This window comes from Curcuma longa, chromosome 3, assembly GCF_044706935.1.
Source record: "Curcuma longa cultivar G26 ecotype Majalengka, Jawa Barat chromosome 3, ITB_CL_G26_1.1, whole genome shotgun sequence".
In the NCBI taxonomy this organism is placed as follows: Eukaryota; Viridiplantae; Streptophyta; class Magnoliopsida; order Zingiberales; family Zingiberaceae; genus Curcuma; species Curcuma longa.
The window spans coordinates 19,115,967-19,132,929 of record NC_133863.1 but is presented as its reverse complement, the minus strand read 5'-3'; the positions used below and the strand labels follow the sequence as shown (position 1 = coordinate 19,132,929).

The following is a 16,963-nucleotide window of genomic DNA, read 5'->3' as shown; positions in this document are numbered from 1 at the left end:
TTGGGAGATATTTCCATGATTAATATTTATGGATTTATCAAACTATTGTACTAATGCTAGGTGGTTTTTTGAAAGGAATGTTGTACGATTTGATTGATATGATTTATAAAAATTCTTTGATTTTATTGAATGTAGAGAATTTGTTGATGGATAAGTCATTGATTCTGTTGAGACTAACACGCTAGGCTGGATATTGCAGCTAGTTAAAGATAACTAATTCATTAGAGTGACAATTTCAAATGCATTATGAAGATCTCAGTGCAGTTTAAGTGCGAGTTTACTTGGACCTATCGTGCGTCGCGGTGTGGTCGCTCGATCCTGATTCAGCCAGCGAGAAAATTGCGATTAAAGCATACCCGATTGAGTGGGAGATCCGCATGCAAAAACCCTAGCATCGCGCTACCTCCACCTTCGCGAGCAGCTTCTTCGTGTTATTGACCGTGAGACGTTATAACCCTAGCGCCGTTCGTCAAAGGACAAAGGAAATCCCAAGCGCCGCCAGCCTCTTTCCCTTCATTGCTGTAAGGAGCAGCCCTTTTGTTTGCCGCTCGCGCGAAGAGGTAAGATCGCGATTTCTCCGAGCAAAATCGCATTTCCTACTTCTGCCCGTCTACTGCTCCCTTCCTAATCAGCACCTTCACATGCTTGCTCGAAGAGGGAAGAGGTCCTATTGCTCATCGCCAGAGGAGAAGGCCTCTCCTGAGCACGCGCGCTCGTAGCCAACCACTAGGGAGAAGGAAGCGCAAGCCGACATTGGATCCCGACTGATGGGTTCTCTTGTGGACAGCTGACTGCCAAAAGCAAATTGTCTGTCCTTGTAAACGACGATTGTCGAAGAGGAAAAACCACCCCTTTTGTTTTCTTCTCGGAGCTTGTCTCCATCGTCGAAGCTATTGTAGTTGCTGGTTAGACCTCACTGTCACTGTCGGAGCACTCATGAAGGGCTGCCATCGACCATCAGTGAATTGTTCATCGAGGATAGGTGGGTCTGGAGAAGAAACATGGAAGAGTTGTCCAATCGCGGCCGATTAATCCTAGTCGTCGTTCAACGACCATTATTCTATCTTTGTCGGAAAAAGTTTCTCGTCGTTTGTCCCTTAATTGGCGATCAAAGGTTGATCATCGAAAACTACATCGGGAATACAATTGCCGATGATAGTTAAAATCTCGAAAATTAATCATGACAAATGTTGTTGCGTGTTTTGATTATTAGAGTTTTTTTTTCTCTCAAATCGATCGTTGTCAATCATCGACGACTATTACCGAAGACGGTGACGCGACTCGTGACTTTGGAAGCCATCTAGACGAAAGCTTGGTGTGGATAACTAGTAGAGGTGGAGTTTTGATAGAGCCGCTCGATTGATGTCAATCTCATTCCATGACATCTGTCCAGGTATGCATAGAATAAATTGTTATTTTGCAATTAAATCTTATTTATTAGTCAATCATCAATAAATCAATGTTTATATGATTAATTAGAATTAATTAAAAATAAGTATGAATTGATTTAGTTTACTAAACTTTAATTTACCCCAGTTAATTATGTTAGCTATAATTAGTTTTATTAACTTTCTAATTGATTTTTCTAAGATGAATTTAGTTTCCTAAGAAGGATTTCCTTGTATATAAATATATCTCATCTTTCAATAAAGTGATATATTCTTTTTCTTAATTACTGAGTTCGACGATGGGCCAGGACATGTCAATCAAGTTTAGCGACGGGCTAGGACACATTAACGGGTTCGGACGCATTGCTTGAGCCTGACGATAGGGTCGGATGCGTCGCCCGAGAAGATCTGACGACGAGCCCGAACACGTCGCCTGGGCCATGTGGCCCATCCAGATGTGTTGTGCCGTCCCAGCGACGCGATTAGACTCGTTGCGCGGGTAGTGTGGGTCATGTGTGCAGAGCAGTGGTAAGTCAGAGTTAGGGTTTTGGGATTTAATTAAATAACTTTATGTTAATAATTTTAATCCTCTTAGCTATGATTGTGATAATTTACAGGGTATGGAACATCAGTTGATTGAATCTTACTCATCAGTACACTGTCTTGACTTCGACCAGTTCTAAGGTCGAGTCCGCCTAAGTCGTCTGATTACTCTTCATCTCATGTGTACAGATTAGTCTACTTTGTATATCTTCAAGTCTTGAGGTCTTCTATCGTCAAGCTACATTCCTCAAATGCTTTAATTTCGCGACTCCCCCCATTAGCCATTCTTTTAGCCTTTGCTTAGATAGATCTCTTACTCGTTCATCCCATGATCCCTCTGATGCACTATTCTTCTCTGATTTTACGAACCTTGATACCTAGCCCTCAAAACTTGAATACTCGGTAGACCTTGCACAACTTGGCACACATTAGATCAACACAAAGCTAACTTAAATTCTTTGCCAATATCATCAAAACTATTAAGATTAAGGATGAGAGTCTTAACCGTTCTGACAAGAAAGGAAGGCTAAATGCTAGGTAGAAGAAGACTAAATGCATGTAGTTGACTATTGTGCACATACATTCAATTGATGAAAATCACAATTTGTTTGAATTGTGATTTTGCATGGGAGGAAACATAATGTTGAGCAATCGATTTAGGGAGTCGACTGATGTTATCCTAAATCAAACATAATGTTTGGTGATTTGTATATTCATCCGTCTTTGTGTGTAAATTTACAATTTTTATTAAGACTATTGTAGACTATTCTTTTACCTCAGCAGAAGCTAGAAAGAAGAAAAGTATTAGAGTATTATAAACTTCTAGACCGTAGACTAGCAGCCTCGAGGGCCTATGAAATACGTTAAATCTTGTGTCTTTTTGTGCTTATAGGGTGATCTTGCTTTATAGTGTGTTGCTTACATTCTTGTTTTTATGTCTGTTATGTTTAGATAATTATCATGCAAATAATTTTTAGTGCTATTCACCCCTCTAACGCACAACCAATTCAACAAATCTTTCAACTCTAACAACCACCACCGATTACATTAGGGGAGTCGACTTTATGGATCCTTTTACATTATTAGACTCTATGCCATACTATATCATCATTTATATTTAAATAATTTTTTATCTTATTTTATTATTGCTAATTAAATCTTTTTTGAACTTTCTCTTTCTCGTTTGATGTGTATATTTGTTATAGTTTTACATCGCCTAACTATCTTAATTGTATTGCCTGAAATTTTTCCTCGATAGGTGTAATCTCGACTCTCTTTAATATTTTAATTTATTATTTTGTCCATTTTTGTATGTCTGCACATCCACTTCAACATTTTCATCTTTGTAATTCTTATTTTCTGCTTATGTGCTCGAGTCACAGCTCAATATTTAGTTCCATATAATATAGTAGGTCTAATCAAGGAATGAAATCTTAAGCCGTTTAGTCCGATACGGGTGAAACATCTCGTTCCACTTGTGGGCCGAAATTGGCATAATCACACCTGGGCCAGTGCGTCGAGGCCCCGCGGAGGCATCATCGAGTCCTCACAACTTGTCCGGAGGGATTCCTACTGTTGCGGGACGAGTACGAAGGCATTGGGCTCGTGTGGTGGCGCTGAGGCATCGCGGGGCTCGTGTGGTGGCGCTGAGGTGTCGCGCAGTGTCGCGTGGGGGCGGAACAGGGCATTGATGTGAACTTTGGTTTAAGTAAATTAAAAATCTTAATCAACCAGCTATGATCGAGGTAATTTATATAGGTTTTATTAAGGCCAAATAAATTATTATATTAATTAATATGACAATTTTAATTAAAATCATTATATTAAAATAAAATAAAATTTTATAAATTATAAATTAGAACTTTTTCTAAAACATATTATATAATTTCTAATTAATAATTAATTACTATATAAATTATAACTATATATTAGATAAATTAAAATTAATTAAATAAACTATTAATCAACTAATATAATTATAATATAAAATTTTATTTTTTAATTATATTTTTTTATTAAAATATAAACATATAAAAATATGAAAATAAAAAAATTCTAATTAAAAATTATAATTTCATATTAATAATTTATTTAAAATCAAACTTTAAATTATTTTTATAAATAAAAAATAAATTAAAATTTCTAAAATTTTTAAAAATATTTGAAATAATTTTAAAATTTGTAAATAATTCTAAAAATTTAAATTATTTAAAAAATTAAGAAATATATCACAAGTCAACTAGAAAATCGACGACCCTTTAACCAATCAACTACTTAGTCAATTGTATCTATTGACTTTACTTGGAATTAAAATCTTTTGTTTACTCAAAATCTACATCCAAGTCGACTATCAATTTCTAGTTGATCGACCATTGCATATGCAATCCCATTTCATTTGACTTAATAATTATCATCCCACTAAGTGGGGTCAACTATATGTATCCTCCTACGTTATTAGACTAGATCTCCTATTTATTTTTAAGTTATACACAATAAACATATTTATATAAATAAAAAAGTTTCGAAACTATATCTGTACGGATGATACAGTACCAAAATTGTATCGTTTTAGTCTGAGACCGAAACTTCAGCATGTCGAGATTTTAAACCTTGGGTCTAATCAATGTTTTGTAAAACTTTCTTTTAAATTTTAGAGGTACTTTATGATCACAAAGAATATATGACACTTTCCTCTATGTTATCCATCTTGCTTGTATATAAAACATCTCTCAATTCCTCCATTCTTTTGCAAAAATGATCCTAAATATTTAAATCTCTTAGTTATAGACAAATCATCTAATATTGCTAAACTTAAATTTATATATTTTGTCTTTGTTCTACTAAACCTAAACTCTTTCCTGTCTGTGTTCCCCGTTAAGATGAGTTCAACATTTACTCTTTCACGTGTCTCATCTACTAAAATAATATCATTTGCAAACAACATATATCATGGTATCGTATTTTGGATGTGTCCAGTGAGTTTATCTATGATTAGTATAAAGAGATAGAGACTTAGAGTTGATCTTTCATGTAATCTTATCTTTATGGAAAATGCTTCAGTTAATCTGTCTGAAGTCTTCACTTTTGTCATTACATCCGCATATATATTCTTAATTAGTTCAATATGTGCTATATTAATACTTTTTGTCTAAAATTTTTCATATAATTTCCCTTGAGATTCTATCATAAGCTTTTTCTAGATCAACAAATATTATGTGTATGTCTTGCTTTTATTTCTGATACTTTTAATTAGTTTCCTAAGAAGATGTATAACTTTTATTCTCGACATTCTAGGTATAAATTCAAATTGATTTTCGATCACCGTGGTGTCCATTTTTAGTATTTTTTATATTATTTTTTCTTAAAGTTTTATGGTATAACTGATTAATTTAACACCTTTATAGTTTACACAATTTTGTACGTTTTTTTTTAAATTTTTATATAAGGGAATTAGAGTATTTATCCTCCATTGATCAAGATTTTTCTTTTTTTTTTCAATATTAAGTGATATGATGTATAATGATAGAGAACAACCTAAATCTCTAATTCAAAAACAAATATAAGTAGTAGCGCTCCGATTTGAAATAGACTACCATATTTACTCTAAATTTGGAAATGAGAATAGGAAGGGAGGCCAGGCAATAGGGGCATGAAGGAGGGGAAGGTTAGGCTTATAAGGGTATAAAAGGGCAATCCGATTTGAAATAGACTACCATATTTACTCTAAATTTGAAAATGAGAATAGGAAGGGAGGCCAGGCAAATAGGGGCGTGAAGGAGGGGAAGGTTAGACTTATAAGGGTATAAAAGGGCAAGGTTAATTGCCTATCTCCGATTGTATATGGAATTAATTGATATCACAAGGTAAAAAAAGTGAAGTTTTGTTCTCTGCTGCCAATTTTAGATGCATTTGATTATGAACCATGTAATGACTGCCAATCTTACTTACATGGCAAGTTAACAAAGTTTCTTCCTACAAGGAATAACGTTATAGATATATTGGGCTTAGTGCATTCAAATATATGTGAACCTATATCCACTCAAGCATACACTTCAAATATATGTGAACCTATATCCACTCAAGCATATAGTGTATGGTCAATGTAATTTAAGTATACTGTTAGATACACAACGGTATAAAAAAAAAAGAATAAAAGCAATGCTAAAACTGTTTTTTTAAACTCGTAGTTCCTACTTCACACTCAACGACCTATGGCTTATCACCATGAATTCCCATTTTCTTTCTCCTTTCTAAAAGCAGAGAAGCCTAAGCTTTTCTTACAATAAAAACAAGAATAAGTTAAGTTTGCATAAATAAGAACACCATCAAGACTATAACAATACAATGTGATCAACGAGAGTATGGATTACTTTCTTTGGTCTCTTTTTAAGCCTTTTCGCCTTTGGGTCTTTCCTCGTCTGCCCACCATGCATCCCATACTCGTAATCTATTTAGACTTTTATCTCCAACTATCTTATTACTCTTGATCTACTTTCTTCGAGTGTCATGTATTTACTTACCTTTGAGCTATTTGAACTTCTCTAATTATTCAGTCACCATTAATCTACTTGACTTGGGCTTCTCTAACTACCAAGTATTCCATCATTCTTGACCTATTTGAATTTCTTCAATTGTCAAGAATTTGGACACTCACAACGTACCTAGACTTCTCCACTACCAACGCCTTATCGATGTCTCCTTTGCTAGTGCCTATTGGGCTTCTCTGATTGCTAAGTATCTAGTGAATGACAAACTACATTGACCTAACTCGATCTTGACCACTTGGTTATGATTGCACTTGAAATATCCCCAACTAAACTTGGTTGAATTCGATCACTTGGGACACGATTATACCAACATATAAAGGTTTTAATATTTCATATATGATATGTCTACTATAGTTTTGTGTTTCTTACAATTCAAGTTTCAAAAGTTAAAAGAGGATTTGAAGTACATAAATAAATTGATAGGATTACTGAAGCACATCAATTTGGACATGTTTGATAAAACTTGTCTGTAAAGTTCATTGATTACTTGAAAAAAATAAGATTCTCCCACAATGGAGTCGTCTTGGAAAAGCACAACTGAATAACCATAGTTGGTTGGTGTGTCCAACTGGAGAAATAGAACTTTGTCTCTTAGAATATTTGGTCCTAAATTGAACCCTCATGTCACAAGATAGCTGTCAAGAACATGATTAAGTATTTTAAATAGCAAGGATAATGTCTTAGTTTTGGAGAAAAAAAATATCATTCTAAAAGAGTACAAACATTTGAATTTTTAGTCCGACCATGATGATCTCTTGTCATAATCACAATATGTTTTTGATATAAATGGTGATGCAGTGAGTTGAAAGAGTTAGAGATGGAATACTATAGTTGATTCGAGAACTATGACCGGATATAATTTACTCTAGTCAATGATATTACTCTTTGATTATAATTTTTTTTGTTGTGAATAATTCTGATAGCTGGTATAAAAATCAGTTCAATACTTTTGGATATTTTTATTGATTCTTATGATGTGAAAGGATACTATACAATAATATTATATTATTAAATCTCTCTAGTTATAGCAATGACAAAATTACACATCGATTCAACTGTATTTTCTGGTAAGACTTGTACAAATATGCATTTTTGTACTATGAATAAAAAAATTACTGAATAAGTCTCACAATAAAAGCTCATTTACTATTTACTCTAGTGTCAAAGGATTTTCATATAGTAGATGCAAGTGGTATTTAGAATATTGTCACGGTTGTCTCTTTTAGGGATTAATATACTTTTATACTACTGTGGTAGTCCCATGAAAGGGGATGTGCATACACTTGCCATTAGGTATATTACTAACCTTGTAGTGGTGGATGCACAATCAACCCATGACTCATTACTTCTCGAAAGAGGATATCACTGGTCATTCAATGCATGCATGATCACTAAGAAATCTATGCATTAATTGAGAAAAGTTTCCAATTCACTTTTTTTATCGAATTCATCATTCATTTAAGAAATCAAATATTAATTATTCATATATAATGGGATTGATATCATTCCAAGCTCTAGGTGATAATAATGATATAAAATGTTCTGTGGATTGAATTAAACCGGAATTCCTTTAATATGGTTGACAGAATCATTTGATCCTAAAATATTGGGTAGTCATGTCTTACTAAAGGTCAATTATATCTAAATCTATAGGACAAGTTTTTATGCATTATTAAAGAATATTGTCGTTGTATGCTTTGGATGTTGATGGGCTTAGTGATTGAATGAGAATTAATTGAAGTTGATTTAAGTGTAATCCTTTAAAGTTGAGAGGAGAAAATTTTGTAAGCAATTTTATAAAAATAATATTTTTTATAAAAGTAAAAAAAAATAAAAGCATATTAAAATTTTTTGTTTTATAAATTGTTCATGCTAGCTATAAAAGGGTATGTTTATAATTGTAAAAACTATTAGGAAAATTAAAAAAAACAATTAAAAATGTTAATTACCTTTCTATTTTTATAAATATGGCAAAAAATATAAATAAGCGAGTATTTTTATGAAATTTAAAGAATTCACTTTTGGAGAAAAACCCTTTCCTACACTATTAGAAAAAAACTATTTTTTACTCATCTTTTTCTTAGCATTTCGTTGCCGAATCCTCTATTATGATTTTGATGTGTTTCGGCTCTCTAGCATTGGTTGTTTATAAGGATCAAGAGTATTTTTGGCACTAGACAGTCGAGAATTCAAAATGTGTGGATGTATGGTTGCACTTTTAGTAGCATTGCACCCACCCACAAGTTTTATGTTTGTTTTATATATGTTTGATTTAATTGTCTTTATCAATATTTAATTAGAGAAAATTTTTAAAATTTTAATTCTCCTTTAAAGCAATAAAATTGCACAACATCATTAACTCCCAATTGAGTCTTATTGTTAGAATATTTAGGGATAAATATTCTTTTAGGGATAAATATTTTCCTTTTTTTTATAGAATAATTCTTCTAGAATAGATCCCTATATTCATGTATAAAAAGGGGCTTATTTTTTGTAATATTCTAAGATTCTAATATTATTTTATATGGTATCAGAGCCTTAGGTTTAGGTTTATCTGCTTGCCTAGCCACGATTTCTCTCTTTCTTTCTCTTTGTTCACCGCCGCCACGCGCCTTCCTCGCGTGTGTCTCCCGTGAGCAGAGGAACCAAGATCAGCCATGATCCTGCTTGAGTAGCACCTCCGCCACGAACCTCTGTCTCGTCTTTCCTCTCGCCTTTGGGCACGAGGAAACAGCGTGACTCCCACTGCCTTCTGTAGCAACAGTGAGACGCGTAGAAGGAGAAGCAACGCGCGATCCTCTCCTCCCGCTCGCGACAGCAGCCGACCCGAGTCTCTCCTCCACGAGATAGTCGCCTGCTTGATCTCCTTCACTGCGCGACAGCAGCCACTCCTTCATCGCGCGATAGCAACCAGCGTTGTTCCTTCCTCATGCACACTATCTCATCTTTGCCCAATTTTTCGACGCGATCCTGAGCACCTTCACCGCGTGATAGCAGACGGCGCCACCATATCACTAATTTATTTTTATTTTTCTTTCCTCTGCAGCAGTAGCAGATCTCTAGCCAGATCTGAGGTTGAGGAGGCGATCATTGTCGTTTTCTCTTCGCGTTCCTCCAAATTAGAGGCGAGCCTTCTTTCGCTCGCTAGTATTTTTTTTGCGTAGCCCGGAGAACGCAGTCCGTAAGAGAGGATCACTTGGTTCACTGGCGTCTTTTGCCCCTGTTTGGACCAGGCCACCATTTCTTTTCATGGCTACCTCCAATACTTCGAAGTCGGATATTTCAATCTTTACCAACCACGTCACTGCACCGCTCTCTTCCGAGCTATTAGATGGTAAGAATTATTCCTTTTGGAGCTCTCACATTGAACTTTGGTTGGTTGGACAGGGTTATGAGACATATCTCACCCAAATTGAAGAGGATATTCAAGTCGCTGATCGTCCTCTATGGAAAAAAATTGACGCCCAGTTATGTTGTATTATCCAAGCCACCATCCATCCATCTCTCAGGGATGTCTTTCGTACTCACAAGACCTGTAAAGCTGTTTGGACACAGACTCAACAACTCTTACAAATACTTCTCGGCGACTTTATTAAGTTTGTGAGGATCTCATGACCATTCTCAGTGTCCATCAGATTAAAGATTCTATGTCAACTTATCTGGGTTCGATCTCTCAGCTTCTCAGTGACTTCAATGAATTACTCCCACCTGCGACCACTCCTATTGAGGAACTTGAAAATCGAAAGAAATTTTTTGTCTCTGCCTTTATATGGTTTGCCCTCGAAATATTCTCATGTTCGTTATCAGATCTTGGGCAACCCCATAGAGGCTACTATGGACAGTACCTGGGCGACTCTCCTTCGCGTCCTTGCCATTGCCAAAGGCTTGACGATATCTCATTCCATTTCTGTTGACTCATCGGCTTTGGTCTCTCGGAACAACAATAGACCTCCACCTCGTAAGGGTGGCAAATGACGTCCTTGGTGTGATCATTGCCACCGACCAGGACACACAATTGATAAATGTTGGAGTCTACATCGTCGACCTTCACGTGCTGCACAGATTGTCCAAAGTTCTGTTGCTCCTTTAGCTTCCATTTCACAGTTGCCACCAGATCTGACCCCACAGCCTTCCTATGATGACTTTCTGAAATGGTATAAGGATCGAAAGACTTCTGATTCCCCTACTGCCGTTGCACTCACTGGTAATTCCTTTGCTGGCATATCTCACTCTTCGAGTTTTTGGGTTCTTGATTCCGGGGCCACTGATCATATCACTGGTAATAGATCTCTTTTATTTTCTCTCTCTACTTCTGGTTATTTACCTTTTGTCACCATGACAAATGGTTCTCAAACTCAGTGCCAGGGTATTGGTATTGTTCATCCTTCTCCGTCGCTTTCTATCTATAATGTTCTTTATGTTCCTGGTGCTCCTTTTAATTTATTATATATTAGTCAACTTACTCGGTCTCTTGATTGTGTCATCTCGTTTACTAAATCTTCTGTTTCCTTACAGGACCGAAGTACGAGGAAGATGATTGGCTTCGGATGTGAGTCTCATAGCCTATATCGGCTTCAACAGTCCTCTCTTGCTGGTTCGGTGGCGACATCTCCCATTCTTATTCATGCTCAGTTGGGGCATCCTAGTCTTGATAAGTTAAAACAATTGCATCCTGGTCTTTTTCACTTAGAGTCTCTGTCTTGTGAGTCATGTCAATTAGGAAAGTATGTTTGTAGTTCTTTTTCTCCTCGCATTTTGAGTCGGGCTACGTCCCCCTTTGCTTTGGTCCATTTCGATGTCTGGAGATCGAGTCGTGTTTCTTCTACGTTGGGGTCACGATATTTTGTTACCTTTATTGATGATTTTTTCCATTGTACTTGGTTATATCTGATGAAGGATCGTTCGAAGTTGTTTTCTATTTTTCAATCTTTCTTCTATGAAATCAAAACTCAATTTGGTATTTCTCTTCGAACCTTACAGAGTGATAATGCATATGAGTATCTATCTACTTCATTTCAGACCTTCTTGGCTTCTCATAGTGTATTGCATCGGACATCTTGTCCTCATACCCCTCAACAAAATGGAGTTGTTGAACGCAAGAATCGTCATCTTCTTGAGACCACCCGGACTCTTCTTCTCCATTCTCATGTTCCTCTTCAGTTTTGGGGTGACGCTATACTTACTGCGTGTTATCTCATCAATCGCATACCTTCCTCCACTCTACAAGGTCAAATACCTCATCATATTCTTTATCCTCATCAGTTTCTTCACCTTTTACCACCTAGGGTCTTTGGTTGTATATGCTTTACTCATGCTCTCGATCCTTGCATTGACAAACTCTCTCCCCGGTCTCATAAGTGTGTCTTTCTTGGGTACCCACGGTCTCAGAAAGGGTACAAGTGTTATTCTCCTACTCGGGAAGTCAGTTGTTGGTTGTCGATGGGTATATACGGTGAAGGTTGGTCCAGACGGAAAAGTTGACCGGATTAAGGCTCGCCTCGTTGCTAAAGGTTATACTCAGATCTTCGGATTAGATTATGGGGACACTTTTTCTCCTGTTGCCAAGCTGTCCTCTGTGCGCTTATTTCTGTCCATTACTGCAATTCGACATTGACCTCTTTATCAGTTGGACATCAAAAATGCTTTCTTACATGGTGACCTGCTCGAGGAAGTCTACATGGAGCAACCTCTTTTTTCAATCCTTTTTCTATGAAATTAAAACTCAATTTGGTATTTCTCTTCGAACCTTGCAGAGTGATAATGCACGTGAATATCTCTCTACTCCATTTCAGACCTTTTTGGCATCTCATGGTGTGCTGCATCGGACGTCTTGTCCTCATACCCCTCAACATAATGGAGTTGCTGTGCGCAAGAATCGTCATCTTCTTGAGACCACCCGGACTCTTCTTCTCCATTCTCATATTCTTTTTCAATTTTGGGGTGACGCTGTACTTACTGTGTGCTATCTTATTAATTGCATGTCTTCCTCCACTCTACAAGGTCAAATACCTCATTATGTTCTTTATCCTCATCAGTCTCTTCATTCTTTACCACCTAAAGTCTTTGGTTCTATATGTTTTGCTTATGCTCTCTGTCCTGACATTGACAAACTCTCTCCCCGGTCTCATAAATGTGTCTTCCTTGGGTACTCCCGGTCTCAGAAAGGGTACAAGTGTTATTCCCCTACTTTTTGTCAGTACTTCATCTCTGCTGATGTCATATTCTTTGATTCGGTTTCATTTTTTAGGCCCAAAGGATCTCCGTCCAAGTTTTCTCCTTTTACGTCTGCACCAATGACTATCTTTTATCCTCCGGAGGAGTCTCTGTCACCTTCGGAGACATCTCCTCCATTGCAGGTTTATCAGCGTCGTCCTCGTCCTGCTTTGTCGCCGCTCACCACTGACACTGCCATGGACACATCTTTGGAGCCTAGTCTTTCGCCTCATCCTTCGGTCCCATCTCCTGAGTCTGATATTCCCATTGCACTTCAGAAAGGTATGCGTTCCACTCGTAATCCTTCTCCTCATTATGTTTCTTTGAGTTATCATCGTATTTTTCCTTCATACTTTTCTTGTCTTTCCTCTTTGTCGTCTGTTTTTCTTCCGAAGACTACAGGTGATGCCTTTACCCATCAGGATAGAAATAGGCTATGCTCGATGAAATGTGTGCTTTGCAGAACAGTGGGACTTGGGACCTCGTTCTTCTACCATCAGGGAAGCCAGCTGTCGGTTGTCGATGGATGTATATGGTGAAGGTTGGTCCAGACAGAAAGATTGATCAGTTTAAGGCTCGCCTCGTTGCTAAAGGCTATACTCAGATCTTCGAATTGGATTATGGAGACACTTTTTCTCCTGTTGCCAAGATGTCTTCTGTGCGTTTATTCCTGTCCATTGTTGCGATTCGACATTGACCTCTTTATCAGTTGGACATCAAAAATGCTTTCTTACATGGTGATTTACTCGAGGAAGTCTATATGGAGCAATCTTCGTGTTTTGTTGCTCAGGGGGAGTCTTCTGGCCTTGTATGTCGTCTGCAAAAATTTTTATGTGACCTCAAGCAGTCTCCCAGAGCATGGTTCGGTAGATTTAGTACTGTAATTCAACAATTTGGCATGACTCGGAGTGAGGCTGACCATTCTGTCTTTTATCGTCACTTATCTACGGGTTGCATCTACTTAGTAGTTTATGTTGATGATATTGTTATCACAGGTAGTGATAATCTCGGGATTTCACAGGTGAAACAACATCTTTTCAAACATTTTTAAACAAAAGATCTCGGCAAACTCAAATATTTTTTGGGAATAGAAGTAGCACAGTCTAAAGATGAGATTATCATATATCAAAGGAAGTATGCAATGGATATTCTAGAAGAAACAAAAATGTTAAACTCAAAGACAGTTGACACCCCAATGGATTCTAATGTCAAGCTTATGCTAAATCAAGGGGAGTCTCTTCTAAATCCTGAACGATACAGGCGATTAGTAGGGAGACTAAGCTACCGTATTGTTACTCGTCCGGATATCTCATTTGCAGTAAGTGTAGGAAGTCAGTTTCTCAACTCTCCATGCAAGGAACATTGGGATGCTGTGACACGCATTATCCGATATATCAGAAGCGCGCCAGGAAAGAGTTTTTTATACGAAGACAAAGGACATACTCGAGTCGTAGGGTATTCTGATGCAGATTGGGCAGGATCTTCCATTGATAGGAGATCTACTTTTGGATTTTGTATATTTATCGGAGATAACTTTATTTCTTGGAAAAGCAAAAAGCAGAATATTGTGGCAAGATCCAGTGCAGAGGCAGAATATCGAGCTATGGTCATAGCCAGTCAAGAGCTTATATGACTTAAATAGTTACTTCAAGAGCTAAGATTTGGAGAGGTTACACAAATGTCACTTATATGTGATAATCAAGCCGCTATGCATATCGCCTCGAATCTAATTTTTCATGAGAGGACAAAGCATATTGAAGTTGATTGTCACTTTGTCAGAGAAAAAGTCATATCTGATGAAATATCTACTAGTTTTGTTAACTCCCATGATTAACTAGCAGATATATTCACCAAATCACTAAGAGGTCCTCGAATTGACTACATATGTAACAAGCTGGGTGCATATGATTTATATTCTCCTGCTTGAGGGGCAGTGTTAGAATATTTAGGAATAAATATTTTCCTTTTTTTATAGAATAATTCTTCTATAATAGATCTCTATATTCATGTATAAATAGGGGCTTATTTTTTTTGTAATATTCTAAGATTCTAATATTATTTTACACTTATAATCTATGGCTTGACATTAGTAACATAAAATTAAGACTTAAGATCATTTAGACCAATGGAGTATGTTGGATTTTTCTTGAAGGGGTGATAAAGAAACCTAACTTTTTAATAAATTTTAAAATTCTCTTTTAATACAAATTAAAATTGGTAATACATATTACTAACATGTGGAAATGACAGGATGAAGGCGTCATAGGTGAGTAGCACAATAGCAATAAAAAAGATAGTGGCAAGACCCGTGCGCTCAAGCTAGAGGTGGGTGAATAATGAACGTTCATAATTTAGGGCTTAGCAAAACTTGCTAGTCGCTTAGCAAGGTTAGTAATAGAAATTATGATGGAAATAAGAAATATAATACACAATACTAATAACTTAGAGATGTAATGTGGTTCGGCAAGCTTAGACTCCTAGTCCACGGCCTATCAATTCTTCATGTGGATCACCCTTGAATAGCCACTAATTTTCTCCTTCTTGGTCAATTACCAGAGCTAGAGAAACTTTTTATAAGCACTTGAATGATTTACAATTAAACTCATAAAGATGACTCAAAAATTGCTCAAGTATTGCTGGGAACGTTAGCCTTTGATCCTTCACTACAACTTGCTTTTATAGCCTTCACCCAACTTATTTACTAGTGTTGTCCAATGTCCAGCAATCACTTGGGATTCTTCATTAGTTGACTATTCCATTTGTCATTAGCAAATTGACTGTTATTGCTTTATCGATGGCTTTTACCATGCTGGCTATTGTAGCAATAGTTGATTGGCATTTTGTCATCATCAATTAACTGCTCTTATCAACTCAACAATCAACTTGGCCACAGACATTCTGTTCATTGGCCATTCAACCCTAATTGACTAGGACACCAGCTAATATCACGAACTTACCATAACCCCAAGTCTTCATTTGGGATTCAGGATTTCATCAGTTGACTGATGTCATTCCATCACTCTTGATAACCACGAACGGAAAAACACTTCTGTTCGAAGCCACAGAGTCCATGATTTAGCCAATAATAATCGATTATCTCTAGTAACGGTCAAGTTGATCTAATGACTCCGACCACTTTCAAGGCATATGTTGAGATTCTACCCTCGCTCAAATATAGTGTCTCTCAACACTCAACTCACTGTGAATTATACTTATGCCTTAAAGCCATGTTCGGTTAGGTTACTCATTCCTCTGATATACCCAAGCTCATAGCTCCTCATACCATCTAGAACGTCTTCGTCTATGAACTTTTGTTCCTCGGCTTAGTCTTTGTAGAATCTCCACGGACATTGAGCCATCAAATCATCAACCAACCTTGGTCACACTAAGTAATTTCCATGATTATAAGAGTATTCCAGTTTACCAATATCAGTTGACACTCAGAAGATAAAAAGTCATTCTATTTTAGTTAAAAGTAAAGGAAGTACCATAAATGTTATCATAATAACTTATTTAATGTGCTATATACAAAATGGTTTATAAATACTCCCTTATTAAACACATCTCTTAATATCTCTAAGGCGATGCATACCTATCTTGTGAACTATTTTCTCAAATATTATGGTTGTTAATGCTTAGTGAACAAATTTGCTAGATTATCACTTGAGCAAATTTATTATACATCAACCTAACCTTTTTGTTCAAGGCCATGAGTAAAAAATAAGTTTGGGTAGATATATTTAATCCTATTTCATTTAATGTACCTACCTTTCAATTGGGTTATATACGTGCAACATCATCCTTGTATAACATAGATGGAGCCATTTTACCATCATCCTTGTATAATATAGATGGAGCTATTTTACCATTGGCAAGCCATATGCCTCTCAAATATGCTTGGCCATTGATATGAACCATACACGTCCATGACTTGCTTCTTGAATTGCTAGTATCTATGCATGGTTCGAAAACATAACAAACTATAGTTTGCTTCATTGAACACTATAATAAGCTTTACTACTGTTAAATGAAATATCCAAAACAAAAATAATTCTTATTCCTCTTCTCTTCATCTTATACATAAGAGGTCTATTTATATACAAACTAGGAATCTTTATGAGGAAAGAATCCAACTAAGGAAACTATCATTAGGTTAATTGACAACTTCCTAATTAAGAATATATATTAACTAATATAAACATATAATATGGTAGATAATACTCCCCCTCAAGTTGGAGCATAAATATTAATCAAGTCCAACTTGTTATAAAG

General features: G+C 36.3%; 1 protein-coding gene across 2 annotated transcripts in view; it reads left to right on the top strand.

Moving 5' to 3' along the window:
* Positions 1 to 16,963, top strand: part of LOC141825303 (uncharacterized) — a 62,739-nt gene that overhangs the window by 34,047 nt on the left and 11,729 nt on the right. The window lies entirely within an intron of this gene.